A 14,807-nucleotide genomic window follows, 5' to 3' on the forward strand; every position below is an offset into this window, starting at 1 on the left:
TAACTACTGCTATTAACTACTGCTATTAACTACTGCTATTAAATACTGCTATTAACTACTGCTATTAACTACTGCTATTAACTACTGCTATTAACTACTGCTATTAACTACTGCTATTAACTACTGTTATTAACTACTGCTATTAACTACTGCTATTAACTACTGCTATTAACTACTGCTATTAAATACTGCTATTAACTACTGCTATTAACTACTGCTATTAACTACTGCTATTAACTACTGTTATTAACTACTGCTATTAACTACTGCTATTAACTACTGCTATTAACTACTGCTATTAACTACTGCTATTAACTACTGCTATTAACTACTGCTATTAACTACTGCTATTAACTACTGCTATTAACTACTGCTATTAACTACTGTTATTAACTACTGCTATTAACTACTGCTATTAACTACTGCTATTAACTCCTGTCATAACCTTTGTTTTCTGGTCTCCAGGTTTATCATGCCTCTGACCTGGCTTCCCAGTGCTGATGGGGCTTTACCTGGTGATGGGGCTCACCTCTTCCCAGTGCTGATGGGGCTTTACCTGGTGATGGGGCTTTACCTGGTGATGGGGCTCACCTCTTCCCAGTGCTGATGGGGCTTTACCTGGTGATGGGGCTTTACCTGGTGCTGCTGCTCACCTCTTCCCAGTGCTGATGGGGCTTTACCTGGTGCCGCTACTCACCTCTTCCCAGTGCTGATGGGGCTTTACCTGGTGATGGGGCTTTACCTGGTGCTGCTGCTCACCTCTTCCCAGTGCTGATGGGGCTTTACCTGGTGCCGCTACTCACCTCTTCCCAGTGCTAATGGGGCTTTACCTGGTGCTGCTGGTCACCTCTTCCCAGTGCTAATGGGGCTTTACCTGGTGCCGCTACTCACCTCTTCCCAGTGCTAATGGGGCTTTACCTGGTGCCGCTACTCACCTCTTCCCAGTGCTGATGGGGCTTTACCTGGTGCTGCTGGTCACATTCCAGTTCCCTCATTGATAGCAGTTTGATATAATGTAGGTCTAGATGTGCTGACTAGATGACCCCCTGGGCTTTAGCTGTAGAAGCATAGAGAGCCCCTGGCGTTGTGCATTCTCTCCAGACTGACATGTAGATGTCTGTCGGACATGCAGACTCATGTCAGCAAAATTAATTCCTCATGTAAGCAAAATGCACACATTTTGTGTGCTGTTTTGATGTGTTATTATCAGTGTGCAACAGTGCTATGATGGCTGATGCTTTCTGGGTCTTTGGCAGCGCGTGGGTTGTTGTTGTTATTCATGGGAGTGTGGGGCCTTGACCCTCAGTCTCCCGCTCCACTCTGATCCTCTGCCAGAACAAGAAGCGGGGACGCTACTTTAGCGTTTCCATATGAACAGAGACCCTTGCCCCTTACCCCTGTCCCAGCCCTCACCTCTCTGAATGACTCGATGCCCAAAGTCAGGCATCAACAGTGAGTGCTGTGATTCATGTCTGCAGTCCTCTGCGCCCCTGCCACACAGTGCTGTTCGGGCCATGACGTCATGCGCATATGGTGCCTTCAAACTGACCTTCGACCCCAGGCCTTAAACGAATTTCCAGTCCCTCTGACTATCGCAGTGGAGAAAACACAGGGCCTGCATTGAGCTGACCGGGACAGCTTGAGAGGAGAACAGAGAGAGACACATGAAAGAAGAGGATTGTTAGGAAGTCCCCAATGGAAATTATGGCAATGAGACGAAAACAAGAGACAGATTTGAATGGGGAATAGGGAGGGGAGGCTCCTTTTCCATAACAGGAGGCCTGAAAACGTTTTACAACCTACAAACAAAATGCACATCCACAGATACCTAGCTCAGTTGGTCTCCCACAGCAAGCAATCACTGCAATTGACTTTCATGTTTTAAAGATAGATTCAGCGATACGACATAGGATGCAGAAATTAAACTGCATAGTGGGAAAATTCCCGCAATAACTAAGAGCGTTGAAGTGCGAGGCTCAACTTCTCTGCTGTTTTGGTGCTCTGGCTACCAGGCTGTAACAGTGTGAAGTTAACCCATGCATATTAGTGAGGGGGGGGGGGGTGTATACAGTTACATATTAGGAAATTATTTTTGACAATATATGGTATTCTAACTAAGAGTTGTGAGAGTGAGGAGAGTTGATTCTAACTAAGAGTTGACTGTGAGAGTGAGGAGAGTTGATTCTAACTAAGAGTTGTGAGAGTGAGGAGAGTTGATTCTAACTAAGAGTTTACTGTGAGAGTGAGGAGAGTTGATTCTAACTAAGAGTTGACTGTGAGAGTGAGGAGAGTTGATTCTAACTAAGAGTTGACTGTGAGAGTGAGGAGAGTTGACTCTAACTAAGAGTTGTGAGAGTGAGGAGAGTTGACTCTAACTAAGAGTTGTGAGAGTGAGGAGAGTTGACTCTAACTAAGAGTTGTGAGAGTGAGGAGAGTTGACTCTAACTAAGAGTTGTGAGAGTGAGGAGAGTTGACTCTAACTAAGAGTTGACTGTGAGAGTGAGGAGAGTTGACTCTAACTAAGAGTTGTGAGGAGAGTTGACTCTAACTAAGAGTTGTGAGAGTGAGGAGAGTTGATTCTAACTAAGAGTTGTGAGAGTGAGGAGAGTTGATTCTAACTAAGAGTTGTGAGAGTGAGGAGAGTTGATTCTAACTAAGAGTTGACTGTGAGAGTGAGGAGAGTTGACTCTAACTAAGAATTGACTGTGAGAGTGAGGAGAGTTGACTCTAACTAAGAGTTGTGAGGAGAGTTGACTAACTAAGAGTTGACTGTGAGAGTGAGGAGAGTTGACTCTAACTAAGAGTTGACTGTGAGAGTGAGGAGAGTTGACTAACTAAGAGTTGACTGTGAGAGTGAGGAGAGTTGACTAACTAAGAGTTGACTGTGAGAGTGAGGAGAGTTGACTCTAACTAAGAGTTGTGAGAGTGAGGAGAGTTGACTCTAACTAAGAGTTATGAGAGTGAGGAGAGTTGACTCTAAGACTTGACTGTGAGAGTGAGGAGAGTTGACTCTAACTAAGAGTTGACTGTGAGAGTGAGGAGAGTTGATTCTAACTAAGAGTTATGAGAGTGAGGAGAGTTGACTCTAAGACTTGACTGTGAGAGTGAGGAGTGTTGACTCTAACTAAGAGTTGACTGTGAGAGTGAGGAGAGTTGATTCTAACTAAGAGTTGACTGTGGGAGTGAGGAGAGTTGATTCTAACTACGAGTTGACTGTGAGAGTGAGGAGAGTTGTCTCTAACTAAGAGTTGTGAGAGTGAGGAGAGTTGATTCTAACTAAGAGTTGTGAGGAGAGTTGACTCTAACTAAGAGTTGACTGTGAGAGTGAGGAGAGTTGACTCTAACTAAGAGTTGACTGTGAGAGTGAGGAGAGTTGATTCTAACTAAGAGTTGTGAGAGTGAGGAGAGTTGATTCTAACTAAGAGTTGTGAGAGTGAGGAGAGTTGACTCTAACGAAGAATTGTGAGAGTGAGGAGAGTTGACTCTAACTAAGAGTTGACTGTGAGAGTGAGGAGAGTTGACTCTAACTAAGAGTTAACACTGTTGGTTCATTGTGACTTGCTAGAGTTTGATTAAAAAGCACAAACTTGTATAGAGGGCTTTCAGCACGAACAGTATAATTATAATTAATTCTAGGTAAGTGTCTCAGAAATTATTTTCCATTGTTGCATTTCCTTTCTATGCTTGTTTTAAAAGGATTTTCCAGAACACTACATTTATCCACTCCGCTTCCTGTACTGCTCACAGTAAAGCTGCCGTCTATACTAAACTCCATGAACTCTGGAGCCATAGCTGATAAAAGACAGCTAACAATAACTACAGCTCTCCTTTCTTTAAATTCTCATGATATACGTCATATCCTCTCTTATCACATATTATCTATGTTGTAGCTGAATCTAGGCAGGTCTGTTAGAATTTTGCTCAGAAACAGTATGCCTGAAAATAGACATGAGACATGCATGCCTCATCTGCAGCTCTCTGGAGATGAGGAGAGAGGGAACAGAGAAAGGGGAGGTGGGACCATTATGAATGGGAGGAGGGAACATTATGAATGGGAGGAGGGAGCATTATGAATGGGAGGAGGAACCATTATGAAGAGGAGGAGGGACCATTATGTAGGGGAGGACGGACCATTATGAAGGGGAGGAGGGACCATTATGAATGGGAGGAGGGATCAATATGAAGGGGAGGAGGGACCATTATGAAGGGGAGGAGGGACCATTGTCAGCTGTCTATGTGTCTGTCAGTAGCTTTCTCACCTCTGTGACAATCTGATAGACTGTCTGATGTGTTGATATACAGTGCCTTGCGAAAGTATTCGGCCCCCTTGAACTTTGCGACCTTTTGCCACATTCCAGGCTTCAAACATAAAGATATAAAACTGTATTTTTTTGTGAAGAATCAACAACAAGTGGGACACAATCATGAAGTGGAACGACATTTATTGGATATTTCAAACTTTTTTAACAAATCAAAAACTGAAAAATTGGGCGTGCAAAATTATTCTGCCCCCTTAAGTTAATACTTTGTAGCTCCACCTTTTGCTGCGATTACAGCTGTAAGTCGCTTGGGGTATGTCTATCAGTTTTGCACATCGAGAGACTGACATTTTTTCCCATTCCTCCTTGCAAAACAGCTCGAGCTCAGTGAGGTTGGATGGAGAGCATTTGTGAACAGCAGTTTTCAGTTCATTCCACAGATTCTCGATTGGATTCAGGTCTGGAGTTTGACTTGGCCATTCTAACACCTGGATATGTTTATTTTTGAACCATTCCATTGTAGATTTTGCTTTATGTTTTGGATCATTGTCTTGTTGGAAGACAAATCTCCGTCCCAGTCTCAGGTCTTTTGCAGACTCCATCAGGTTTTCTTCCAGAATGGTCCTGTATTTGGCTCCATCCATCTTCCCATCAATTTTAACCATCTTCCCTGTCCCTTGCTGAAGAAAAGCAGGCCCAAACCATGATGCTGCCACCACCACTGTTAAAATAATGTCTGTGAGTATAACAGAACTGATGTGGCAGGCGAAAACCCGAGGACAAACCATCCAGAAAAAAAAAATTCAGCCTACCACTGTTTCCAATGGCTTTCATGTTTAATATGAAGGGAAAACCTCCCAGATTGCAGTTCCTAGGGCTTCCACTAGATGTCAACAGTCTTTGGAAAGAGTTTCAGGCTTGTTTTTGGAAAAATGAGCTAGAATTTGACATTTTTCTAAGTGGCTCCCATTTTGGCTGTAGTGTTTTCATGCGCATGGATGAGAGGGCATTCTTTGTTGTTTATCTCTAGTAAAGACAATAATGATTCTCTGTCTTTAATTTGATCATTTATTTACGTATTAGGGTACCTGAGGTTTGATTATAAACGTTGTTTGACTTGTTTGGAGAAGTTTATTGGTAACGTTTGGGATTCATTTTTGACGGAGAGAAGCCGGTGGATTATTGAATGAAGCACTCCATCTAAACTGCTGCAATAACAGCCTCCACTCGTCTGGGAAGGCTTTCCACTAGATTTTGGAACATTGCTTCCATTTCAGCCACAAGTATTACTGAAGTTGGGCACTGATGTTAGGCGTTCCAATTCATCCCAAAGGTGTTTGATGGGATTGAGATCAGAGCTCTGTTCATCCACACTTATCTTGACAAACCATTTCTGTATGGACCTCGCTTTGTGCATGGGGGCATTGTCATACTGAAACAGGAAAGGGGATTCCCCAAACTGTTGCCACAAAGTTGGAAGCAGAATGCCATTGTTTGCTGGTGCGTTAAGATTTCCATTCACTGGAATTAAGGGGCCTAGCCCGAATCATGAAAAACAGCCCCAGACCATTATTCCTCTTCAACCAAACTTTACAGTTGGCACTATGCATTCGGGCAGGTAGAGATCTCCTGGCATCCGCCAAACCCAGGTTCGTGCGTCGGACTGCCAGATGGTGAAACATGATTAATCACTCCAGAGAACCAGTTTCCACTGCTCCGGAGTCCAATAGCGGCAAACTTTACTCCACTCCAGCTAACACTTGACATTGCGAATGGTGATCTTAAGCTTGTGTGCGGCTGCTCGGCCATGGAAACCCATTTCATGAAGCTCCCGACGAACAGTTTTTGTGCTGATGTTGCTTCCAGAGGCAATTTGGAACTCGGTAGTGAGTGTTGCAACCAAGAACAGACACTACACCCTTCAGTATTCGGTGGTCCTGTTCTGTGAGCTTGTGTGGTCTACCACTTCGTGGCTGAGCCGTTGTTGCACCTAGACGTTTCCACTTCACAATAACAGCAATTACAGTTGACCGGGGCAGCTCTAGCACGGTAGAAATTTGACAAACTGACTTGTTGGAAGGTGACTTCCTATGACAGTGCCACGTTGAAAGTCGCTGAGCTCTTCGGTACGGTCCATTCTACTGCCAATGTTTGTCTATGGAGATTGCGTGGCTGTGTGATCGATTTTATACACCTGTCAGCAACGGGTTTGGCTGAAATAGCCAAATCCACTCATTTGAAGGGGTGTCCACATACTTTTGTTGATGTAGTGTATCTCTGTCCTCCAGAGGTGCCCCAACCAGAGCTGATGCTGACGACCACACGCGGCTGGGCCACAGTGGCGGGTCTGGACTCCAGCCAGGAGTACGCCTTCCAGGTCCTAGTACTTAATGACACCCTGGTGAAAGTCATCATCAAAGAGACTTTTCACCAGTAAGAGATGGGAGAGGAGAGGAGAGGAGAGGAGAGGAGAGGAGAGGAGAGGAGAGGAGAGGAGAGGAGAGGAGAGGAGAGGAGAGGAGAGGAGAGGAGAGGAGAGGAGAGGAGAGGAGAGGAGAGGAGAGGAGAGGAGAGGAGGGTTAGACTGAGTGAATGCATTGGTGGAGGGTATTTTGGTATGGTGGGGTCGATAATGCATAGGCATAATGCATATTTAAAAAAGGAAGCGAGACTATTAGGGCTGGGAATTGCCAGGCCTCATGATACAAAATTATCACCATACTTAGGTGCCAATATGTGTATTGCGATTCTCACAATTCTATATGTACTGCGATTGTATTGTGATTTGATGTTCCAAACATATTGCTCACTATTTGTCTGCTGTCAGTAGATACATCGTCGACAGTAGCTACATCGTCGACAGTAGCTACATAGTCAACAGTAGGTACATAGTCGACAGTAGATACATAGTCAACAGTAGCTACATAGTCGACAGTAGATACATAGTCACCAGTTGCTACATAGTCGACAGTAGATACATAGTTGACAGTAGCTACATAGTCAACAGTTGCTACATAGTCAACAGTAGATACATAGTCAACAGTTGCTACATAGTTGACAGTAGATACATAGTTGACAGTAGCTACATAGATGACAGTAGATACATAGTCAACAGTTGCTACATAGTCGACAGTTGCTACATAGTCGACAGTTGCTACATAGTTGACAGTAGATACATAGTTGACAGTAGCTACATAGATGAGAGTAGATACATAGTCAACAGTTGCTACATAGTCAACAGTTGCTACATAGTTGACAGTAGATACATAGATGACAGTAGCAACATAGTCAACATTTGCTACATAGTCAACAGTTGCTACATAGTCGACAGTAGATACATAGTCGACAGTTGCTACATAGTTGACAGTAGCTACATAGTCAACAGTTGCTACATAGTTGACAGTAGATACATAGTCAAAGGTTGCTACATAGTTGACAGTAGCTACATAGTTGACAGTAACTACATAGTCAACAGTTGCTACATAGTCAACAGTAGATACATAGTCAACAGTTGCTACATAGTTGACAGTAGATACATAGTCGATAGTAGCTACATAGTTGACAGTAGATACATAGTCAACAGTTGCTACATAGTTGACAGTAGATACATAGTTGACAGTAGCTACATAGATGACAGTAGATACATAGTCAACAGTTGCTACATAGTTGACAGTTGCTACATAGTCAACAGTTGCTACATAGTTGACAGTTGCTACATAGTCAACAGTAGATACATAGTTTACAGTAGATACATAGTTGACAGTAGCTACATAGTCAACAGTAGATACATAGTCAACAGTTGCTACATAGTTGACAGTTGCTACATAGTCAACAGTTGCTACATAGTTGACAGTTGCTACATAGTCAACAGTTGCTACATAGTTGACAGTAGCTATATAGTCAACAGTTGCTACATAGTTGACAGTAGCTACATAGTCAACAGTTGCTACATAGTCGACAGTAGCTACATAGATTACAGTTGCTACATAGTTGACAGTAGCTACATAGTCAACAGTTGCTACATAGTTGACAGTTGCTACATAGTCAACAGTTGCTACATAGTCGACAGTAGCTACATAGATTACAGTAGATACATAGTCGACAGTAGATACATAGTCAACAGTTGCTACATAGTTGACAGTAGCTACATAGTCAACAGTTGCTACATAGTCGACAGTTGCTACATAGTCAACAGTTGCTACATAGTCAACAGTAGATACATAGTCAACAGTTGCTACATAGTCAACAGTTGCTACATAGTCGACAGTAGCTACATAGATTACAGTAGATACATAGTCGACAGTAGATACATAGTCGACAGTAGATACATAGTTGACAGTAGCTACATAGTTGACAGTTGCTACATAGTCGACAGTTGCTACATAGTCAACAGTTGCTACATAGTCAACAGTATATACATAGTCAACAGTTGCTACATAGATGACAGTATATACATAGTCAACAGTTGCTACATAGTTGACAGTAGATACATAGTCAACAGTTGCTACATAGTCGACAGTTGCTACATAGTCAACAGTTGCTACATAGTTGACAGTTGCTACATAGTCAACAGTAGATACATAGTTGACAGTAGATACATAGTTGACAGTAGCTACATAGTCAACAGTAGATACATAGTCAACAGTTGCTACATAGTTGACAGTTGCTACATAGTCAACAGTTGCTACATAGTTGACAGTTGCTACATAGTCAACAGTTGCTACATAGTCAACAGTTGCTACATAGTCGACAGTAGATACATATCAAATCAAATCAAATCAAATTTATTTATATAGCCCTTCGTACATCAGCTGATATCTCAAAGTGCTGTACAGAAACCCAGCCTAAAACCCCAAACAGCAAGCAATGCAGGTGGAGAAGCACGGTGGCTAGGAAAAACTCCCTAGAAAGGCCATTACCTAGGAAGAAACCTAGAGAGGAACCAGGCTATGTGGGGTGGCCAGTCCTCTTCTGGCTGTGCCGGGTGGAGATTATAACAGAACATGGTCAAGATGTTCAATGTTCATAAATGACCAGCATGGTCGAATAATAATAAGGCAGAACAGTTGAAACTAGAGCAGCAGCACAGTCAGGTGGAAGTTGAAACTGGAGCAGCAGCATGGCCAGGTAGACTGGGGACAGCAAGGAGTCATCATGTCAGGTAGTCCTGGGGCATGGTCCTAGGGCTCAGGTCAGTTGAAACTGGAACAGCAGCATGGCCAGGTGGACTGGGGACAGCAAGGAGTCATCATGTCAGGTAGTCCTGGGGCATGGTCCTAGGGCTCAGGTCCTCCGAGAGAGAGAAAGAAAGAGAGAAGGAGAGAATTAGAGAACGCACACTTAGATTCACACAGGACACCGAATAGGACAGGAGAAGTACTCCAGATATAACAAACTGACCCCAGCCCCCCGACACATAAACTACTGCAGCATAAATAGTTGACAGTAGATACATAGTTGACAGTAGATACATAGTCAACAGTTGCTACATAGTTGACAGTAGATAGATCGTCGACAGTTGCTACATAGTCAACAGTAGCAACATAGTCAACAGTAGATACATAGTCAACAGTTGCTACATAGTTGACAGTTGCTACATAGTCAACAGTTGCTACATAGTCGACAGTAGATACATAGTTGACAGTAGATACATAGTCGACAGTAGCTACATAGTCAACAGTTCTACATAGTCGACAGTAGATACATAGTCGACAGTAGATACATAGTCGACAGTAGCTACATAGTTGACAGTTGCTACATAGTTGACAGTTGCTACATAGTCAACAGTTCCTACATAGTCAACAGTTGCTACATAGATGACAGTAGATACATAGTCAACAGTTGCTACATAGTCAACAGTAGCTACATAGTCAACAGTTGCTACATAGTCAACAGTTGCTACATAGTCAACAGTTGCTACATAGATGACAGTATATACATAGTCAACAGTTGCTACATAGTTGACAGTAGATACATCGTCGACAGTAGCTACATAGATTACAGTAGATACATAGTCAACAGTTGCTACATAGTCGACAGTAGATACATAGTCAACAGTTGCTACATAGTCGACAGTAGATACATAGTCAACAGTTGCTACATAGATGACAGTATATACATAGTCAACAGTTGCTACATAGTTGACAGTAGATACATCGTCGACAGTAGCTACATAGATTACAGTAGATACATAGTCAACAGTTGCTACATAGTCGACAGTAGATACATAGTCAACAGTTGCTACATAGTCGACAGTAGATACATAGTCAACAGTTGCTACATAGTCAACAGTTGCTACATAGATGACAGTATATACATAGTCAACAGTTGCTACATAGTCGACAGTAGATACATAGTTGACAGTAGCTACATAGTTGACAGTTGCTACATAGTCAACAGTTGCTACATAGTCAACAGTTGCTACATAGATGACAGTATATACATAGTCAACAGTTGCTACATAGTTGACAGTAGATACATAGTCAACAGTTGCTACATAGTCAACAGTTGCTACATAGATGACAGTATATACATAGTCAACAGTTGCTACATAGTTGACAGTAGATACATAGTCAACAGTTGCTACATAGTCGACAGTAGCTACATAGTCGACAGTAGATACATAGTCAACAGTTGCTACATAGTCAACAGTTGCTACATAGTTGACAGTAGCTACATAGTTGACAGTAGCTACATAGTTGGCAGTTGCTACATAGATGACAGTAGATACATAGTTGACAGTTGCCACATAGTCAACAGTTGCTACATAGTTGACAGTTGCTACGTAGTCAACAGTAGATACATAGTTGACAGTAGATACATAGTTGACAGTAGCTACATAGTCAACAGTAGATACATAGTCAACAGTTGCTACATAGTTGACAGTAGATACATAGTTGACAGTTGCTACATAGTCGACAGTAGATACATAGTTGACAGTAGCTACATAGTCAACAGTTGCTACATAGTTGACAGTTGCTACATAGTCAACAGTTGCTACATAGTTGACAGTAGATACATAGTCGACAGTAGCTACATAGTCGACAGTAGATACATAGTCAACAGTTGCTACATAGTCAACAGTTGCTACATAGTCAACAGTAGCTACATATACATCGTCAACAGTAGCTACATAGTCAACAGTAGATACATAGTCAACAGTAGATACATAGTCAACAGTAGCTACATATACATCGTCAACAGTAGCTACATAGTCAACAGTAGATACATAGTCAACAGTAGATACATAGTCAACAGTAGCTACATATACATCGTCAACAGTAGCTACATAGTCAACAGTAGCTACATAGTCAACAGTAGCTACATAGTCAACAGTAGCTACATAGTCAACAGTAGCTACATAGTCAACAGTAGATACATAGTCAACAGTAGCTACATAGTCAACAGTTGCTACATAGTCAACAGTAGCTACATATACATCGTCAACAGTAGCTACATAGTCAACAGTAGATACATAGTCAACAGTAGATACATAGTCAACAGTAGCTACATAGTCAACAGTAGCTACATAGTCAACAGTAGATACATAGTCAACAGTAGATACATAGTCAACAGTAGCTACATAGTCAACAGTAGATACATAGTCAACAGTAGATACATAGTCAACAGTAGATACATAGTCAACAGTAGATACATAGTCAACAGTAGCTACATAGTCAACAGTAGCTACATAGTCAACAGTAGATACATAGTCAACAGTAGATACATAGTCAACAGTAGCTACATAGTCAACAGTAGCTACATAGTCAACAGTAGCTACATAGTCAACAGTAGCTACATAGTCAACAGTAGCTACATAGTCAACAGTAGCTACATAGTCAACAGTAGCTACATAGTCAACAGTAGATACATAGTCAACAGTAGATACATAGTTCAGCTGTATTTTACATCCAGTACAGTTCAAGCTTGTCAGAATGTGATTGTGACAGGTTTTCCTATATTTTAACCTCTGTTCACCACTACTGTTTTTCTCAGGTTGTGATGGGCCCTTCAGGAAAAATGGCATCAGAAGGCGCATTTGGGCCCCTGGGAAATGGTGGCCCTCTGGGATATATACAGTTCTGAGAAAAAGCAGTGGGTTGAACTGAAATTCTTCTTTATTTAGATCTTCCTTATTGTTCCACTGTGTTTAAAAAGTTCTACATTTATCATGAATTCATTTATCATGTTTTCCCTTCGAATTTTTTAAATTTTTATTGTGATCAATTGTAATGAACGTATCTAACATGTCAGCATATTGCAGATCTCTGCTGTATAATTATGCAATTACAACATTGTAGATCACGTATGACCTCTCTGTCTGTTCTGTGTCTAAACAGGGACCTCCATGGGAGAGAATTGTATTTTATTTTTATTTAACAAGACAGGTCAGTTAAGAACTAATTCTTATTTATAATGATTTGATTAACTATGCTGTGAATTGTAATTATAGTTCATTGTTCTTCATTGTTCCCTCCATCATCCTTCCACTCCTCTATCATTTCCTCTGGTTCCTAGCGCAGACCATGCCCTGTACATCACAACAGTGGCTAGTGTTCAGCAGACCATGCCATGTACATCACCACAGTGGCTAGTGTTCAGCAGACCATGCCCTGTACATCACAACAGTGGCTAGTGTTCAGCAGACCATGCCCTGTACATCACAACAGTGGCTAGTGTTCAGCAGACCATGCCCTGTACATCACAACAGTGGCTTGTGTTCAGCAGACCATGCCCTGTACATCACAACAGTGGCTTGTGTTCAGCAGACCATGCCCTGTACATCACAACAGTGGCTTGTGTTCAGCAGACCATGCCCTGTACATCACCACAGTGGCTTGTGTTCAGCAGACCATGCCCTGTACATCACAACAGTGGCTTGTGTTCAGCAGACCATGCCCTGTACATCACAACAGTGGCTAGTGTTCAGCAGACCATGCCCTGTACATCACAACAGTGGCTTGTGTTCAGCAGACCATGCCCTGTACATCACAACAGTGGCTTGTGTTCAGCAGACCATGCCCTGTACATCACAACAGTGGCTTGTGTTCAGCAGACCATGCCCTGTACATCACAACAGTGGATAGTGTTCAGCAGACCATGCCCTGTACATCACAACAGTGGCTAGTGTTCAGCAGACCATGCCCTGTACATCACAACAGTGGCTTGTGTTCAGCAGACCATGCCCTGTACATCACAACAGTGGCTAGTGTTCAGCAGACCATGCCCTGTACATCACAACAGTGGCTAGTGTTCAGCAGACCATGTATTGTGTTTGTGTAACTCCTCTAATGTATTTGGATCATTCTGAAACGGCTCTGACCTCTGACCCTGACTTTGATCTTTTCCTGGTGTTTTTCAGGGGAGTTGAGGGGAACATGGGCGGACAAGGGTTGACTGGACCTAGAGTAAGAATGGATGATCTCTAGTGATCCCTCTCTCTCTATTCCTCCTCCCCTCATCCATCCATCCATACCGTACATCCATCTGTTTCAGGGTATGCCAGGACACCCAGGGGCTGGGGGTGAGGGTGGGGGGGGGGGGTAAAGTACTGAGGGATAAACAGAGCAACAACAATCAGCCCACCACAGAAGTTTGGTGTTCACAATGCTACCTCGTCATCTAGTGATAGTAGTTGATCGTAAAGTTTGCCTTTTGATTGACGGGGTCTTTCTGAGAATAAAAGGTGAGAGAGGAGAGAAGGGAAGTTTTATCTTACGCGTTCCTGTAACGTCCGACTTTCAGATGGCCAGTGCTCTCTTGTTGACCCATTGATTGACAGACGTGCTCTGTGTTTTAGGGAGAGCCTCAGTCCGTGGCAATGATCTTCCAGCTAGTCACACAGGCCTGTGAGCAACTGGTGCACAGTACGTATCATTATACATTCACAGCACAAGCATTCCCATGGTTATGTACACTGAACAGAAATATAAACGCGACATGCAACAATTTCTACGATTTTACTGTGTTACAGTTCATAAAAGAAAATCAGTAAATTTAAATACATTCATTAGGGTCCTATTTTATGGATTTGACATGAATGGGCAGGGGAACAGCCATGTGTGAGCCTGGGAGGTATAGGGGGACAGGCCCACCCACTGGGGAGCCAGGCCCAGCCAGTCAGAATTGGTTTTTCCGTACAAAAGAGCTTTATTACAGACAGTAAATATTCCTCAGTTTCATCAGCTGTCTGAGTAGCTGGTCTCAGATGATCCCGCAGGTGAAGAAGCCGGATGTGGAGGTCCTGGGCTGTCGGGTTACACGTGGTCTGCTGTTGTGAGGCCGGTTGGACGTACTGGCAAATTCTTTACAATAACGTTGGAGGCAGCTTATGGTAGATAAATTAACTTTTCATTCTCTGACAACAGCTCTGGTGGACATTCCTGCAGTCAGCATGCCAATTGCATGCTCCCTCAAAACCTTAGACAACTGTGTCATTGTGCTGTGTGACAAAACTGCACATGTTAGAGTGGCCTTTTATTGTCCCCAGCACAAGGTGCACCTGTGTAATGATCATGCTGTTTAATCAGCTTCCTGATATGCCACACC

Source organism: Oncorhynchus kisutch, linkage group LG24, assembly GCF_002021735.2.
Source record: "Oncorhynchus kisutch isolate 150728-3 linkage group LG24, Okis_V2, whole genome shotgun sequence".
Classification (NCBI taxonomy): Eukaryota; Metazoa; Chordata; class Actinopteri; order Salmoniformes; family Salmonidae; genus Oncorhynchus; species Oncorhynchus kisutch.